The following is a 16,022-nucleotide window of genomic DNA, read 5'->3' on the forward strand; positions in this document are numbered from 1 at the left end:
CTAAGATCTACAACTACTTCTGTGACATACTGGGTATGTTTTATCTAATAAAATTCTGCAATATTTAGGTATCATTATGCATGTAGACAGATTGAGAAGATGCATGGATAGAAATAGTTGTGACTAATATCTCCTCAAATTTATTAGCTTTTGTTCTACATCTCTAAAAATTAATTTGTAACATTTTAGTAGAATAAAAGGAAAATATGTGTGTAACAGTGTCACAGGAAATAATATTATCTGTTAGGAGCTTGTTTTTTATGAAAACAGGCAAGACCTTTAATAAATGGAAGACTTATCCAGCAGAAATCGTAGTGTAAGACAAGAAGAACATTCATTCTACTGCAAATATTTGTCAGAGCTGTCTGATTCATCTTCCATGGACAGCAAATACTTTTGAGAATTCCCTGTGATCCACATATATCAGCTTCCCAGATCCCAATACTATCAGTCAGATTCTTCTACATCTCAGAATCATACTCAATGGCAGTAGCTTCACACCTTTTATTCTGTCAAGAAAAAACAAACAAAAAACCAAACCAAAACAACAACAAATTATAAGTTTAGCTAATTTAGAGTACACTTTCATTAAATGAAGCCAGTTAACCTGCCTGTAGTGCATTTCATATTAATTTCCAAGTCCATTCAGTGAACCTGTTACTAGTTTGAAATCCTATATCCATTTGGGAAGTGTTAAAAAGTGCTTAGGTTTGCATCATAGTAAGTCCTAAATTCCCATTGAATTGCTATTTTAAGTCTCATTCAGCTAATTTCTTACATTAAAAATAGTTCTGAATTAAATGTATGAGAAGAGAAAATAATGCATTTTTTTAAATAATAATTTTTTGTTCTTCATTATCCATGGACATTAATGGAGTTTTAATTTGTTTTAACACCAAGGTTTTACACTTCATTAAATCTATATGCCAATAATTACAGGCCTTATTGATTTCTTGTCTTTTTAGCTATTCAAGAGCTCTTCAGGGTTTGTCTCCCCCTGGAATGTTTTTTTCACATTGACATGCCACTGCTAATCTTTCAAAACAGAGGTTGAAAACATTTAAACTTTCTGTAATACATTCTCATCTTCTTTGTCAAGTTACAAATAATTAGATGAACTCACAAGACTTTTTTCCCATGCATAAAATAATTCCGATTTTTCTATGATGATTCTTCTAAAGAAAAAGATTAAGAAGCTCTTGGTGGTCTTACAATATACAACAGAGTACACTTGCAGCATAACAACTTAGTTTTTACATTAATTCAGAGCAAAATAACCCAGTTAGATATATAAGGATTGCAGAGGTAAGAATTAATATTCAACACAAAGGAAAGGATCTAACTGCTAAAATGGAATGCAGCAGATAATAGTTCTCGAAATACAAAGCACTGATCTAGTTTATTGGTCACCTAACCCTGTAAGTGTTTAAACTCACTAAGCATGGCTAATTTGACCTAGAAGCTTCATAGAAGTGCAGCTCCATACTGCATGTAGGTCTGGAGCAAATCAAACCCAAACACACTGGAAACTAAACTAGTCCACAGCATGTGAGCTTGTCAAAATACATCTATTTCATTTGGAGGCCTTAGACAATTTTAGGGCATATTGACAAAGCAAGAAATGTAACAGAATTGTAGCAAGTAATATTTTTCCCCCCAGAGCTTTCTGGAATAATATTTCCAGATTGTAGTTTAAGCCATGTGGATTAATTTTCCACCTTTCCTACTGCATCTGGGAAGCTATGTAATAAATAATGCACCATACATAAGCTAGGCTAGAAAAACAATAAATAAAAGAAATAAAAAAACCCAAACAAACCATCAAAAATCCACAAATAGGAAGAAGACTGATTTCTGGACAGACAGAAATGTCAGCTGTGAGAAATTAGTCCAGTGTTTGGGTATGGATTCCTTTTGGGTTTTTTGTATTGCCTCATTTCTGTTACTGTGTGTCCTGGTTATGGACGGGGCAGGGTTATTTTTTGCTGTAGCCAGGAGGGGGAGCATGGCTAGTAACTGGAGGTCATTACATACTACCTCACATCATTTTCTGGGGAAGGGATCTCTTCTAGTCATGTAGTGAGAAGCAAGAGGTCAGGTATTGTCAGGTTCCGCATGGTGAGCATTCTCATGTGAATTATTCACCTCTCTTGGACATTTTGATATTAATATTGTTGCTGCTACTGTTCATTTTCTTACTTCACTGCTGTTTCCAGTATACAGTGTCATGTTAAAATACACTTTGTATATGACTAGTGGAGCATTGCCTGAGACTCAATACTGCAGGGGTAAGAATTGCCTCTCACTGAAGACAGAATTACACACAGGTCTTGATTTTAGTATACTTTAACTTCTGAGCCATCACACAAAGCAAGACTAGTGGTGGCTTGCACTCTTCATCCTTTAGGTACATGTCTGTTTGACACTTAGTCAGCCTTTCTCAGAAGGAGACTTCAACAACTGAATCTCAACCAAAAGGGATTTCATATAGCTAAACTCAGATCTGTTCTTAGAAAATCATGTCCCAACTCTATCCCAACCTGCAGTTGTGTACTTTAAGCTCATACAGAGCCAACACTTTGATGAGGAATGCATAGGTAACCAGCAAGTTAACATTGGTCTGTATCACTCTGTTGCATTAAGTAGCAGTAAAGTGACACTTATTATTTTTTTATCTAGACATTTAAAAATACAGTATCACAGAATCATTCTGTTAGAAAGGGACCTTAGAAGGTCTGTAGATCGACCTCTTGCTCAGAGAAGCATCATCTGAGATCAGATTAGGGCCTTACCTATTCAAGTCTTAAAATTTAATAAATGTGTATCTTGAACATTAGAATATTGACTAAAACTTCTTTTATTTTACATAAATTCACTGAGGAACAAATTTTATTGTTCTTTATTAAGCCAAACCTCCAAATTGCCATTCATTTTGCCTAGTAAGAGGTCAATGTTTGAAGAATGTGACTTAGATGTAATAAACAAGCATATCAAATGTTTTACTTAGTTTAGAATTGGATAATTCTGTCCAGGTTTACAAGACTGGAAATAATTGATTGATTTTTTAGAAGTGTATGCAGTGTTTCTAAAGACTATGGCACCCATAATGGACTCCCAGCTGTCCTGTTTCCTTTTTTTTTCATTCCCCACAAAGCGCTTCATCATTAACATGCTAAGTTTATTGTGTGATTTTGGTATGAATTACTTTTGTGTAGTTTTGTATTGTTTCATTTGATGGTTGTTTTTTTGTAACTCTGTGTAACTCAGAAAGATACCTTGCTACAAATGTGCATGTGGTCTAATTTCTGCTAATGTTCAGAAGTATATCACTTTGAACTCTAAGTATATATTTCGCAAACTTACCAAGGACTGAAAATTCTTAGATCTGACCTTTTTCATTTAAATGTTCACACTCAGTGCTCATGATCCTTACTTTCTGAACACAAGTCTCCTTGCCTGAACACTTTCAAATCCATCCATCTTTGACCGTAAGGTATTCTTAACTCCAGGCTATCATAAAATCTGATCTATCCTTTCTTAATAATTGAATCTTTCTGTCAGCGTTTAGCCAAATCCTTCTGTATTTTTACAAAAGTCTTTGATATCTTATGAGACAAATTAAATCAGAGTACATCAAAGCCATATTAGATATGCCATAATTCAGGATGTATTTTCTATAATTTCTATAGAAAATGCTATTTAATATTGCAGCACATGCAACTTTATGGCATCAATTGATTATCAAATATGGAATACTTGATAATAATGACAGTGTACTGCTCATGACAATGGCAATGATGTCCAATACCATTTGTTGAGGGCTGCCCCTCTAAATTCAGCCTCAATTGCCACTGTTAAAATTATCTGTGGTTCAAAGATAACCTTGTGCAGTCCAGTATTAAATTTCTTGTCATTCTGAGTTGTTCCCTAGGTATACAAATCATAACTGGCACTTTTACTGGCAAATCAGAAGAGGCTGAAGACTGAGCAACAAGGGAATACAAAAACTCTGGTCTCTTTAGATGCAGTATTACTACTTTGTGGTTGGACTTCATGTGGACTAACTGTTGAGAAAAGAAGAATTTTCTTTTGTATATATATTTATCTACTTCGCTCCCACAGCCATTTTGAAGAAATTCTCATTGTAGAGGAATAGAAATTACGTGAATAAGATCACAAATCTTTCTGAATGTTAGCAGCAAGAACTAAACAAGACCAAATGATTATTGGGTCTTCAAACCAAGTGGATGTTGAGCCCTACATAATATAGTAAATAGAAATGTTAACTTTTTTTAATATAAAAAATTGCTTTTTTTCCGGTCTACAAATCACAAGGAAAAGTAAGATACTTAAATTTTTTCAAATGGAAAGCTTAATGGAGAAAAAGATATGCTTGTGGGGTGTGGGGTTTTTTTGTTTTGGTTTGTTTGTTTGTTTTTTATCAAATAGAATATGTTTTAGCTTGCTCCTACAAATACTCTATTAAATGTCAAATTTGCTTAATTATCAGAAACCAAAACACACAAGAAACTTTCAGGGAATCTATGTAGCCAGACATGACCTCAGTGATGCCATATTTGTAATTAAGATAGAAACATAAATGTTCTTTAATAAAATATTGTTTAAGAAGGCATCTTCTTTAAGGGGATTATTTTCAAGTGATTATTTCTCCACTGTTTGCTTGTAAAAATCTTATAAAACAGTATTATGAGATTATCTAAAGTCAATGTATTGTCATGCCTGCTATTTTTCTTCTACCTATGAAGCTGTCTTTTAAAAGTTGGAAATTAGATTGTACCACTATCTTAATTTATAGTGTTTTATTATCCTATAAGTACATACATAAATAATGTCTTAATATTTTTCCTAGTATAATCTCGGATGCCAGAACTAGATTGTCTGATCCTTGATTCCCCAGGTATTGTTTTTCCTCCCTTTATTAATGAGAGATGCTATGTCTTTCCTTCACTTTCTTTTTTCAGATCTCCATAAAACTTCAGAATAAAAATTCAAAGATAGGTTGGGGCTTTCTTTTTTTTTTGACAGGATTCATGTGTAAAATACTATGAGATCCTCATTTTAAATAGTTGATTAGAACTGGGTTTAAGCTGTTCTTTCTTCTGGTATTCCTATATTTTCTTTCTTTTTTTTTCTTTTTTTTTTTTTTTAATTCAGGTGTATGTGGAGTATCTGGTGATAACAATTTTCTGTAGAAAACAAAGGGAAAAAGTTTCCTATAACTTTTTAGCTTTTCAGAGTAGTCTACTTGAATGGTCTCCCTCCCTGTTAGGTAATGGAACTAGACTTCATTTTTCTACTCTTCTTAGTATGTACTGTATTATTATATCTAGCCTCATTATATTTCAAGTTCCAGAGAATTGTAACTCTTTTCTCTCCTTAACCTTTCTGACTTTATTCTTACATGACACTTCACCTATATTTCATCATCTTTAGTAATGTGTGATTGCTTCTACTTTGTGAATGACCTTGTTGATTTCAGCATCATCAAATTACTACTGAAGCAGTCAAATATACCTCTTCTTATGGTTTACTCTTGCCTGTGGACTGAATTGATTAGCTTTTGTATACATAGAACTTTTTAGTGAGTAAGTGCCAGCTTATTGTATTCCATTTTTGCTACATAATTTTTTACTGATTGAATATTTGACTTATTGACATCAGCCTTTCAAAGTATATTATTTACCTTTTCAATCTTTTTTCTTACTAAGTACTTTCATAAAATTTACTTCTGGTATTCAGGTTCTTAAGTTTCTACATTTTTAAGTCACAAAAAAAAGAATCATTTTGGCTGAATATTGTCTCTTTATAATTTCTGTTACTCAGTGAACTGAAATGTTAAAATGCTAAGATTTTCCCTGTCAGTGAATCCAGTACATTGCACTTGACTAGCCTTATGACAGCTGATCTAAATGATCCATCTCAGTCTTAAACAGCTTGGATTTTAATCCTTTAAAGGGTATGAGAAAGTTGTTACAGATTTTTACATTCTTGTAATTTATAACCTACCTTATTTTATGCACAAAATTCTTGTGCCAGTTTTATTCTTCATACTGCTTATTTCTTGTAATTCATGTTGCCTCCCTATTCCTTAAAAATTATCATCAACACATTTTAAGAATATACTGAGCTATTTACTATATAATATTTTTCAAAAAGAAGATTTTAATACTGGTTCCAGCTAGACTTCCAAGATATGTATTTCTATCATATTTTATCTCTAGAAGAATGGATTAGAGTTTAACTTGTCTTAAAGTAACATTTCTATTACCAAGGAAGTTTGAGATCTGGGTTTTTGACTCTTCTGCTACAGGCAGGGTTGTCTATCTGCATCAGTGTTGCTGTAATCAAATGTTGTCTCATAGAATTGATCTGCTAACAACTGGAGAGTCTTTTCAGATAAAGATTTTTCGGTTCTCTAACTATCATAATGGAAAATACTACTACAGCACTAATTTATTGCACATAATATATATGACTGGGATTAATATAGAATAAAATTGAGCTCATTAGTTTACAGAACTGCAGTCACTACAGGGATGAAAATCCCTGTATAACATTAAGCACTAAATGAAGCAGAGGAAACAACTACTTAGCATTAAATTAAAAAATACAAATAGCAATGTTGTTAATTACATTTTAATTCAGCTGTCTTAGTTTGCATTCAAGTTGCACCTCTAGGAAGATTTCATTAGCATCTCTTTCACACCAGATAAAAAACAAAGCAAAACTAAACAAAAAAAACAAGTTACTTTTCTGTCATGCAGCCCAGTACAAAACAAATGCACAAATATTGAGTAATATGCCATTATTTTATCTCCTGCAGTCTTAAAATTATTCTAAACTTTTCAAACATAAGCACTTAATACGCATACTTGGTTTTGAACTTTTAACTGTCATTTACTATTCTGAATTTTGGAAAATAGTCATTAGTGGAGTCAGAATCAAACTAAGATGTTTTCAAGACAAAACTTGCACCTTTGAATAATGTTATTATAATAATCAACTTTCCCAGAATGATTTCTAGAAAATGGTGAGCTGTTTAAAATGTATGTGATTTTCTCTCAGATAGTGTTTCTGGGAAATCCAGGGAAAGAAAACAGTGAAGAAAATTCCAGCTGATTTTTTTGAGTAGTGAGTGTTGAGCTGGTCATTGATCACAACAGAATAGTTGCTCATGTCAAGATTACATTCTAATTCTAATTTCAAATATCCTTTTAATTTTTGGCAAGTGTTTTAGTGAAATCTGTTTATGTCACTTTTGTAATTTTTTAGGATTAAATCTTCATAATTATTTTACATCTACAGCTATGTAAAATGAACAATACTGGAAAAAAAGAAGTGTTGCAACATATATATTTAATATTGGTATATGTGGTAAAATGTATTGTAAATTTCTAAAAGTGAGCAGCTATATATATACATATGTACATATACATACATGTATGGCCCACTGCTAAGCTGAATATAATCACCTTCTGATTCAATGCTAGCTATAGCTTGTTTCCATCACTGTATTGTATCATATTTTAACAAAACCCCTACACCAATATTTAGTATGCCTAATGTTTTCTGTTACAGATGATTATCACAAACTTTTCTTTGTACAATTGGCAAAATGTGTTGATTTGAGTGACTTTCCTTCTGAATGAAGTGCTTTCCTTGTCTTCTGTGATAATCTGCCCAGATTTAATGAAATTTATATATTAAACATAACCTTTGTTTCCCCCATTCTCACCCACATCCCTTCAAGATTCCCTGTCAGAAACACTGAATGTTCCCACGTGAAGCCCTAGTCTTACCAGACCATGAAGACATAGTTTGGGTTCACTTAGAAGAAATGTTTGTTGCCTCAAGGCCTCTGTGTGAAGAAGAGGTAGAAACAAACCCTTCTTCCATAATAGGGCTCCATGGAACTGGATTCCTCCCAGCCTATAGGATGCTGACCAATAGACAGGCATTTTTAATTTCTTTCTTTCAAAACAACTTTTAGACATGATGCAGGTGAGAGGTTATAAGACAGTGATGGGGATAAAGGGAACAAGGACATCTTCATCAGGAAAGTCTAGATCAATACATGACTCCAAAACTGCTTATCATGTACAAGTTAGATAGGCAAAGCAGCCTATGTATAGGCTGCAAAATTACAACAAAAGCAGCACCTAGAGGAATCTTTCACAATAAGAAGACTTATTTGTAATTCTATGCCTTGATTCAGTAGGCTAGCTACAATAGCCCAAGGAAATAGTACCAGCCCAAAGAAACAGATTACAACACAGTCCCTGTGAACATCTTATCAGAATTTTGTTTTGTATTCTCCTGACATAACACACAGTAAATGTTTCTGTGAGCCATACGGGTAATTTTTACAAACTAAATTATTTAGGACGATGCTTCAATATCTTAATTAAAGATGCTGGCAGCTGAATTACGTAAGACTGTTCTGCTGTATTGGTAACTTCTCATTGAGCTTTCAAAAAACTTTTTATTTGGATGCTTTTTGTGGGATTACATTAGTATTTCATAGAGAAAGACAATATGTACAGAGGAGTCTGACAGCCATGCTAGTATCTGAAACTACTGAAAACAGCACAGTCCATTTAAACATTTTTTGTAAGAAGTTTGGACAATTATGTACTGAGGCTTTGTGTTATGGATCATTTACTCAATTTTTCTGATATGATAGTTGTAATAGACCACATTCTTATATCCTTTCACTAAAAATGTATTTGCAGAACATCCAACACAGAATATTCTCATAAAACATTAGCTTTGAAAGTACTGAGAACTTTGGGCTTTTTAGTGTAACTGCATATGCATATATGTAATGCAGATGCATTAAATTAACTAAAAATTAAACTCTCTTTAAATAAAGTTAAAAACTCAGTTTCGCTTTGACAACCACCCACTTTGTCTTCCTAGTGTATGTCAGATCTTGACCTACTAATTCCCCTTGTATCTCTAAGGGATAGTGTTTCTTTCTATACAAAGAAGTTTCTATACATGACAATTCCATATTTCATGCTGTTGTATATGCCTGAAAGGGTTCTTAAGGGTTTAATTTCACAAAATATTGTCACCAAATACTTCTGAGGTGCTGTGTTCTGCTCAGAAATGGTATTGAAGGCCTGAGGGTTACCAGAAGAATCTGCCTATCCTCTAACTGCTCTGAGCTGCTAGATTCCACAAATATTTCCGATGAGGTTCTTAGGGTTTCTGCTTGCTTGCAAAGTTCTCACGCCTGGTTTACAACTGATGGGCATAACTTTCCAACAAAAGGATTTAACAAATACTTAAGGTTCAAGTTTTGAAGGTGGTGATAGGTGAAGAAGGAATTTTTCCTAAAGTTAAATCTGTAAGAATGGTTGTCATCTTTGTTTATGTTACTTTTATCTGTAGTTTGAGGTGCAAGTGACTTCCTGGTAGAATCTGAGAATTTTGTCTAATAAATCCATCCAGAACTGTAGTGTGCTGACCAGTCCCTTTGATCTCCCCTACTTCCCTCCAAGGAAGTTTATATTACCATTCTGTGAACTTTTGCCCTGTAGATATGTTTTCTAAGATAGGGGAAATGCTTTCTGATCCACAGTGAATGGAGGAATGTGAAGCTGTTTGTGGACTCTTTGGGATATAATGCCTGCTGTATAGCTGTAAAGCATTAAGTCAACAAAACAGATGATTCTTTTAAAACCTTTGTTATCCTGGAACTGGGAAGCAGAGTAAATTGTCTTGACCAGGCTGACACAAATAGTCTTTAGGCAATAACTGTTGAATTTAGTTTTCCCAAGACAGGTATCAGCTCTGATATTTTGCTGCTTTGCTAGTGAAACAATTTCTATCTAATGAAAATATTCACTTTTAAGAGTCAAATATATTTCCCTTAATGTAAACACATGAGAGTTTTTCAGATTATTTATAAAAATGACATCTCCTCCTTTCCCTTACAGAAACTCATCAACAAGCCTTCAAGTTTTTGCAGTTTAATCCTACGAAATCTTAGATTATATTAACATCTTTTCCCATTAATTATTTAAGTTTTGTCTTTCAATATTCAACTGAAATGGATGGTAGTGCACTGTATAGTCCTAAAATGAAGTTTTGTGGTGCATATAGAAGCATTTGTACAAAGAAATTTATTTCAGTGATCTTTCACTAAGGATGGGATAACATTTGACTTACAATTTCCATCAATCATAGCATTGCTTTCATTAGTTTTCTGAATTTAATAATGCAATTATCCCAGAAAGGTAGTGAGATCTATGTATATCAGTAAGCATTTAACATTTTGACTTTCTAAATATATAAATATACTTAGGAATTAGGGGAAAGCTGTTAGGTCATTGTGTTGCTCACTGAGAGTCATTTGGGAACTCTAAAACTCTACATGATTCTCATTAAGAGAAATCTCTGCAATGATAATACATTATTGTGTCATCTGCTTAAGAAATTGGTATAAATTAGCACTTTAATATTTGACCTAATATTAATCAGTGCAGTATAAATTATGTGCAAATCATGTATATGAGGATTAATGGATTTTCCAGGCTTGTCTGAAATTAAATTTGAAAGTACTCCAAAAGAATATTTTAGCGAAAAATCTTCGTAACATGGGTCTGCATTGTGAAACCTGGTTGTAGCCACAGGATCCAGATTGATGTTGACACTCAGATACAATTTCTCTGTCCCTCTAAGACCTGCTTTCTAGGTTGGGCAATACACATTTGTAGGTCAGAAATACATGCATGCTACAGTCTAACTGCTCTTCACACTGGACAAAAAAGGCAGTAAGGCAATGGGTTGCATTGTGGCTCATTTGCTTGTTCTTTACATAAGTTGAGCAAATTACTGACCATCAGGACCAGGGATGTTCCCAAACTGTGAGAAATCCCTTCAGTCCTATTTGTGTCTCAAACTAAGTAAAGGTAATCACAGTAGCAGAAGTAATTGTGTCTGGTGTATCAGCACATTCTTCATTTTGAAATTCTGTGTTAACTATTGGATTATTAACTAAGCTCTTGATTCCTTTGTTATATATGTATTCAGAAATTTTAGAGTTCCAAAAGGTTTTATATTGATATAGTTCTTCCTGGGTAGCTCAATAATTATTTTTTCTTACTCCAATATGAAGCACTCATCTACCTTGAAAAGAGTTTTCGTGAGTAGTTTGTGAACTGCAGGATGAATCAGAGTATGAAACATGGAGTACCTCTTGCCAATTCTTGTTTTTGTTAATAGCCCTTATTCAGAAGTCTTGCTGAGCATAGTGAGATTCATGATGCACTTATGCATTAATGATGTCAGAGGGACTGATCTGAAGACATTTCTGGAGCAGCAGATAGCTCTGCACTTTGTCCCAGTGACACAGCTTCTAATGAACCTGCAGGCTTGGAGTCCTTTTCAGCTCTAACTGTGCTCTTGGTTTTTTATTAACATATATTTTGAAAGGGAAAAAGGTAAGAGACACAGGGCTGCCAGGCACCTTTCCCAGGGAAAGGGATAATACTTTAAGTGAAGAAACTTTTCTTAATATCTCATCAAAATCTCTCCTGGAGCAACATGATACTCTTTCCTCTTGTTTTATTGCTTGTTACTTGGAAAAAAAGACTGATTCCCACTGAGCTACAACCTTCTTTCAGGTGGTTCTAGAAAGCAATAAGGTCTTGCCTCAGCCACTATTTATCAGACCTGTGTTCCAGACCCTTCACTAGTTTCACTGTCTTTTTCTGAACAGGCTCCAGCATCTCAGTGTTTTTCTTGTAGTGAAGAGCCCAAACCAGGGATGAAAGAAAGGCCCTGACCTGTGCCTGTATAGACTACAAATCTAACAAAAATGACTGCCTTGTGTGGACCCATCTTGTGCAGCTTCCACTGGCCATTCAGCATCTGTGGTGTTTGCCAGCTCCTCATCTTCCATGTATTTCTCCTTCTTTTGTATTCTGTACTTTATACACTGTGCTTTGCCCTCAAAGCCCTTCCACCTTTGCTGTGCTGGGAGAGCAGCTTTGCAGTGTGAGGATGTGAAAGAACAACTCACCATGTAATATAGGGTGTGAACCACAGAGCAAGCTGGCAGTGTGTGATGTGCCTAGTGCAAAGCCTTCCACTGAGCCAGTCCTCTCAGTGAAGTGGGGGTTTGCAAAGCAGTGTCCTTCAGGGCTTTCCTTGCTGGGAACAGAAATACCTCTCCATCTTCTTTCTTATATGAAGTGTCTGAGAACAAAAATTCACTGAGAGAGTGTCAGTACTCTTCAAAGTTTCTCTTATTCCATGGGGATCTAACTAATGAACAAAGATGAGTTTTCCAAAGTTTTTCTGGAGAAGGGAATAGTCACAATTGTGAGGAAGGAAGCATGATGGAAAGATACATGTCAGGATGTGGGAGGAAGGGTTTGGGTGCAAATGTCTCAAAGAGGGTGTCCTGTATAAGAGATCCAATCATAGGCTGCCTTGGAGATAAATCACTGGGCTTCCACTTGGGGACTGCGAAGTAGGAAGAAAAGATTTCTCTAAAGGCAAAGTAAGCTGCCTACAAATACAGAGATTTTTAAAAAGTGCTGAGAACCTTTATTTGAAGCCTAATCAACCATTAAAAGTTGGCTCATCAGTAGCCAATAACAAGTTTGCATTTTGCACAATGTACTCTTTTGTCAAGGGAATCATTAAATGACCAGCTGGTTAAGGCAATAAAAAATTACTTTGTTTTGAAAGCATTCATAGTTCAAGAGCTAAACAGAAAGTAGTGTAAGAAAACACAAAGAAAATATTTCTTACCAAGCTGCTTCACTTTCCTTCTGGAGTGATAATGTAAAAATGATGCATTGGTCATTTTCTCAAGTACCTAATGTTTATAAGTGAAAAACTTTTAGTCAAATAGTGTAAAAGATTGTACGAAACACTTTCTTTTATGAGTCTCTGAAAACCAAGATTTCTTTAAAATTCTATTATAAACTTTTTTTGAGGGTGATAAAATATTAAAAAGGAAGTCATTAATCTTTTATATGAGTTTCACTTTATTCTTACTATGTCCTCACATGGTTATACATTTCTAACAATCTACTAAAGTCAATAAATTGAAAGAGCACTTTCAGTTTCTAGAAGTTCATTTCAGAAGTCTTTATGCACTATTATTGAAAACCTTTCAGTCTATTTAAAGTGTATATTATAATTATGCCATAAATATATCACCGAGTAAAGAATCAAATTAAATACTTTGTATAAATTCACCATCTAAACATATCAATATCTCTGAAATGCTAACATATATAATTACTCTCTTATTCTGTCAGTGGTACTCCTAAATTTAATTTCCCTGTCTGTATTCTGACAAAGGTATTTTTATTTGTATAAGGACTATAAAAGGATAAAACATAAAAGCAATTTATAAACAAAGGAAGCTGAACTTTAAGAGTTATCATTCAGTAAAAGACTTTTCAGTGACATTTTGTCAATGTAAATATGTTAGATATTATTACTTCCATTGGTCTGAGAGCTTTTCTTTAAGAGCAAAAGTGAAAATATTACGATAACTTTACAGTCACACCGAAAAATAATTTTAACTATTCATTAACATTAAATTAATCTAAATATTTAAATATCATTACTAGTGAGATGTATCTGAATTATCCTGCAATATGTTCATTAATGCTGAATTATTTTTTTTAATTAATTACTATCATATCTGAATAGATAGCTGTAATACTATTGAATAGGGAAAGCACACAATTATATGAGGGTAGAATACACAACTAAACTACTCCAACATTAAATATTTTTTAAAAATTAATTTTATGCAGAGTATATATTTCTTCCATGCTTGATACGAATTTGCTTTTATTTTTTTCAGTCATAAGACAGCAGTCAAGGACTTTTTTTACATTTTTCGTACCATCAATTCAGTACTCATCAACTACTACTCCTGTTTATGTTCTGCTCCCAGCCATAGTGAAGAATTACTTGTGGTCATAGTGATTATACTGTTAGTGGAAGGAAAAAAACCTTAAATATATTCCTGCCATTCACCACCATTAACTTTATTTTTTAATTCTTTCTCTCTTCCTTCGCTCTGCCATTCTTTTCTGAATGTACAGATGTTTGGGAAGCAAAACAAAAAAACATTGTTAGATGCCATATATAGTCACTGGATACATGTAGCTTTCTACATGTATGGAATATGGGCTAAGTTTTTATTGTTCTTTTACCCCTTTTACAGTATATATGAAAAATTTGTTATAATATGTCTTATTCACTATTTAGTAAGTGTTAATTACAATTGTGTAGTATTTGTATATTTTTACTTTATACAATTCAATCATTTAAAATTTGGGGAAAGCATTGCATTCATAAAAAGAGTGAGAAGAAAAAAATTCTTATAGGACCAGTCTGTTTCTACATGGTTTCACTGCCCATGTAGACCTTTTTCCACCACAATCATGGAGTGGGTAGCTAACTTGTGTATCTTTATAGCAGTGTAAAACACTATAGCTGCTCATCTGGCTCTAATAATTGAATTTAAGAAAAATAATTGAAATTTTGTTTAAGTTTATATGAAGTTTGTCCTTTGGAAATGTTTAGGGGTTCAGATTGTGTTTGCAGAGTTTTCTGATTTTCAACAACCCCTACAACCAACACATTGCTTCCAGGAAACTACTTCTGACATTTACACAAGATCAGCACTGGAATAACATTGTCAATCTACAGAGAGAAATTGCTTCCCCTGAACCAATAAATGAGAAAGAACAGTTTGTTCTATAAACCCAGCTACATCCTTCTGAATTATAGATATATTGGCCTATTTGCATTTCTGCTGAAATTGAGAAAAAAAACATAGTGGTTTTATTTGAACACATATATGGAAATCCTCTTTACTATTTGAATGCATAATGGAAAAACAATTACTAGAAATTCATCTTTCTCAGTGAGTGGCACAGATGACTGAAAAGATTAACTGGCCTTTGTCAGACACTGACTGTTCAGGAAAAAAACCGCACTTCTGCAGCATAATTCCATAGAGTGGCTGTGTAAAACTTTTAAGTATCAAAAAAATATTAAACAGGAAAAAAGAGGTGTGACATGAAAGGGAGGAGGGAGACAGAAATGCAAAGATTTCTAGTCTTAACTGTATTAATAAGAAATTATTAGCAATAAGTGCTTCCAGACAATCAGATCCTTATGTTCCCAACACTGCCTATCGACTACAGACAGCACACAAGTTGGAAGGGTTTCTGACCTTTGATAAGAAGCCACACTTAAGCCAGGGAGAACTTATCAGCTAAATACACGCTTCAAGAAAATCAGAGCCTTATGAACCCAGCACTTCTGGAGAGAACACAGGCTGGAAGGATTTTAACCCCTGCTTTGAAGCCACACCTAATAGCTAGAAAAGAACTTTCCCCACAACAGCACCCAAAATAACATTTATTAATACAAGTATGTGACAGTTATTGTGGGTTCTGCTTTGCCAGTGATAATGTTTATCTGCAAGATTGTATTTAATTGATAATAAAAGACCTCAACAGAAACCACATTTACAGACACACACACCAAACTCAAGTTACAATATAGCAGTGTGTCCCACTCTCGTGACAGACAGAAACTAGCAACAAAGAACTAATAACCAGAAGCACAGCCACCTAAAACACTTATCTAGACACTTTCAATAACATAGGGCAATAAAATAGCTTGCACCCCACTCTCTCTGTAACACAAAGCAAAAGAAAAGAACAGAGCTGCTTATTATCAACACATGTTGAAAAAGAAACTGCACATTGGAAAAAAAAGACAGTAACTAATATAAAAGAGCAAAGTGTAAAGCAAGTTACTGTTCTTAGTATTAAGGTAGCAAAATACAGTTAGTAAAGGAGGTGCTTATAAAGTAAGAATCAAACTAGCTGTTAGCATAAGATGTAAGCTGGAATGTATAAAGAATAAGCTTTGTAAGAAAATAAAGTATAGAAAAATAGAAAGCACATGGTCTCCTTATCCCTACATTGTTCCAGGAGGTAAGA

The 16,022-nt window shown here is 33.9% G+C and overlaps 1 protein-coding gene across 1 annotated transcript in view; it reads left to right on the forward strand.

Annotated features, from left to right (window-relative positions):
- Positions 1–16,022, forward strand: part of MGAT4C (MGAT4 family member C) — a 134,837-nt gene that overhangs the window by 78,301 nt on the left and 40,514 nt on the right. The window lies entirely within an intron of this gene.

Source organism: Pithys albifrons, chromosome 3 (assembly GCF_047495875.1).
Source record: "Pithys albifrons albifrons isolate INPA30051 chromosome 3, PitAlb_v1, whole genome shotgun sequence".
Classification (NCBI taxonomy): Eukaryota; Metazoa; Chordata; class Aves; order Passeriformes; family Thamnophilidae; genus Pithys; species Pithys albifrons.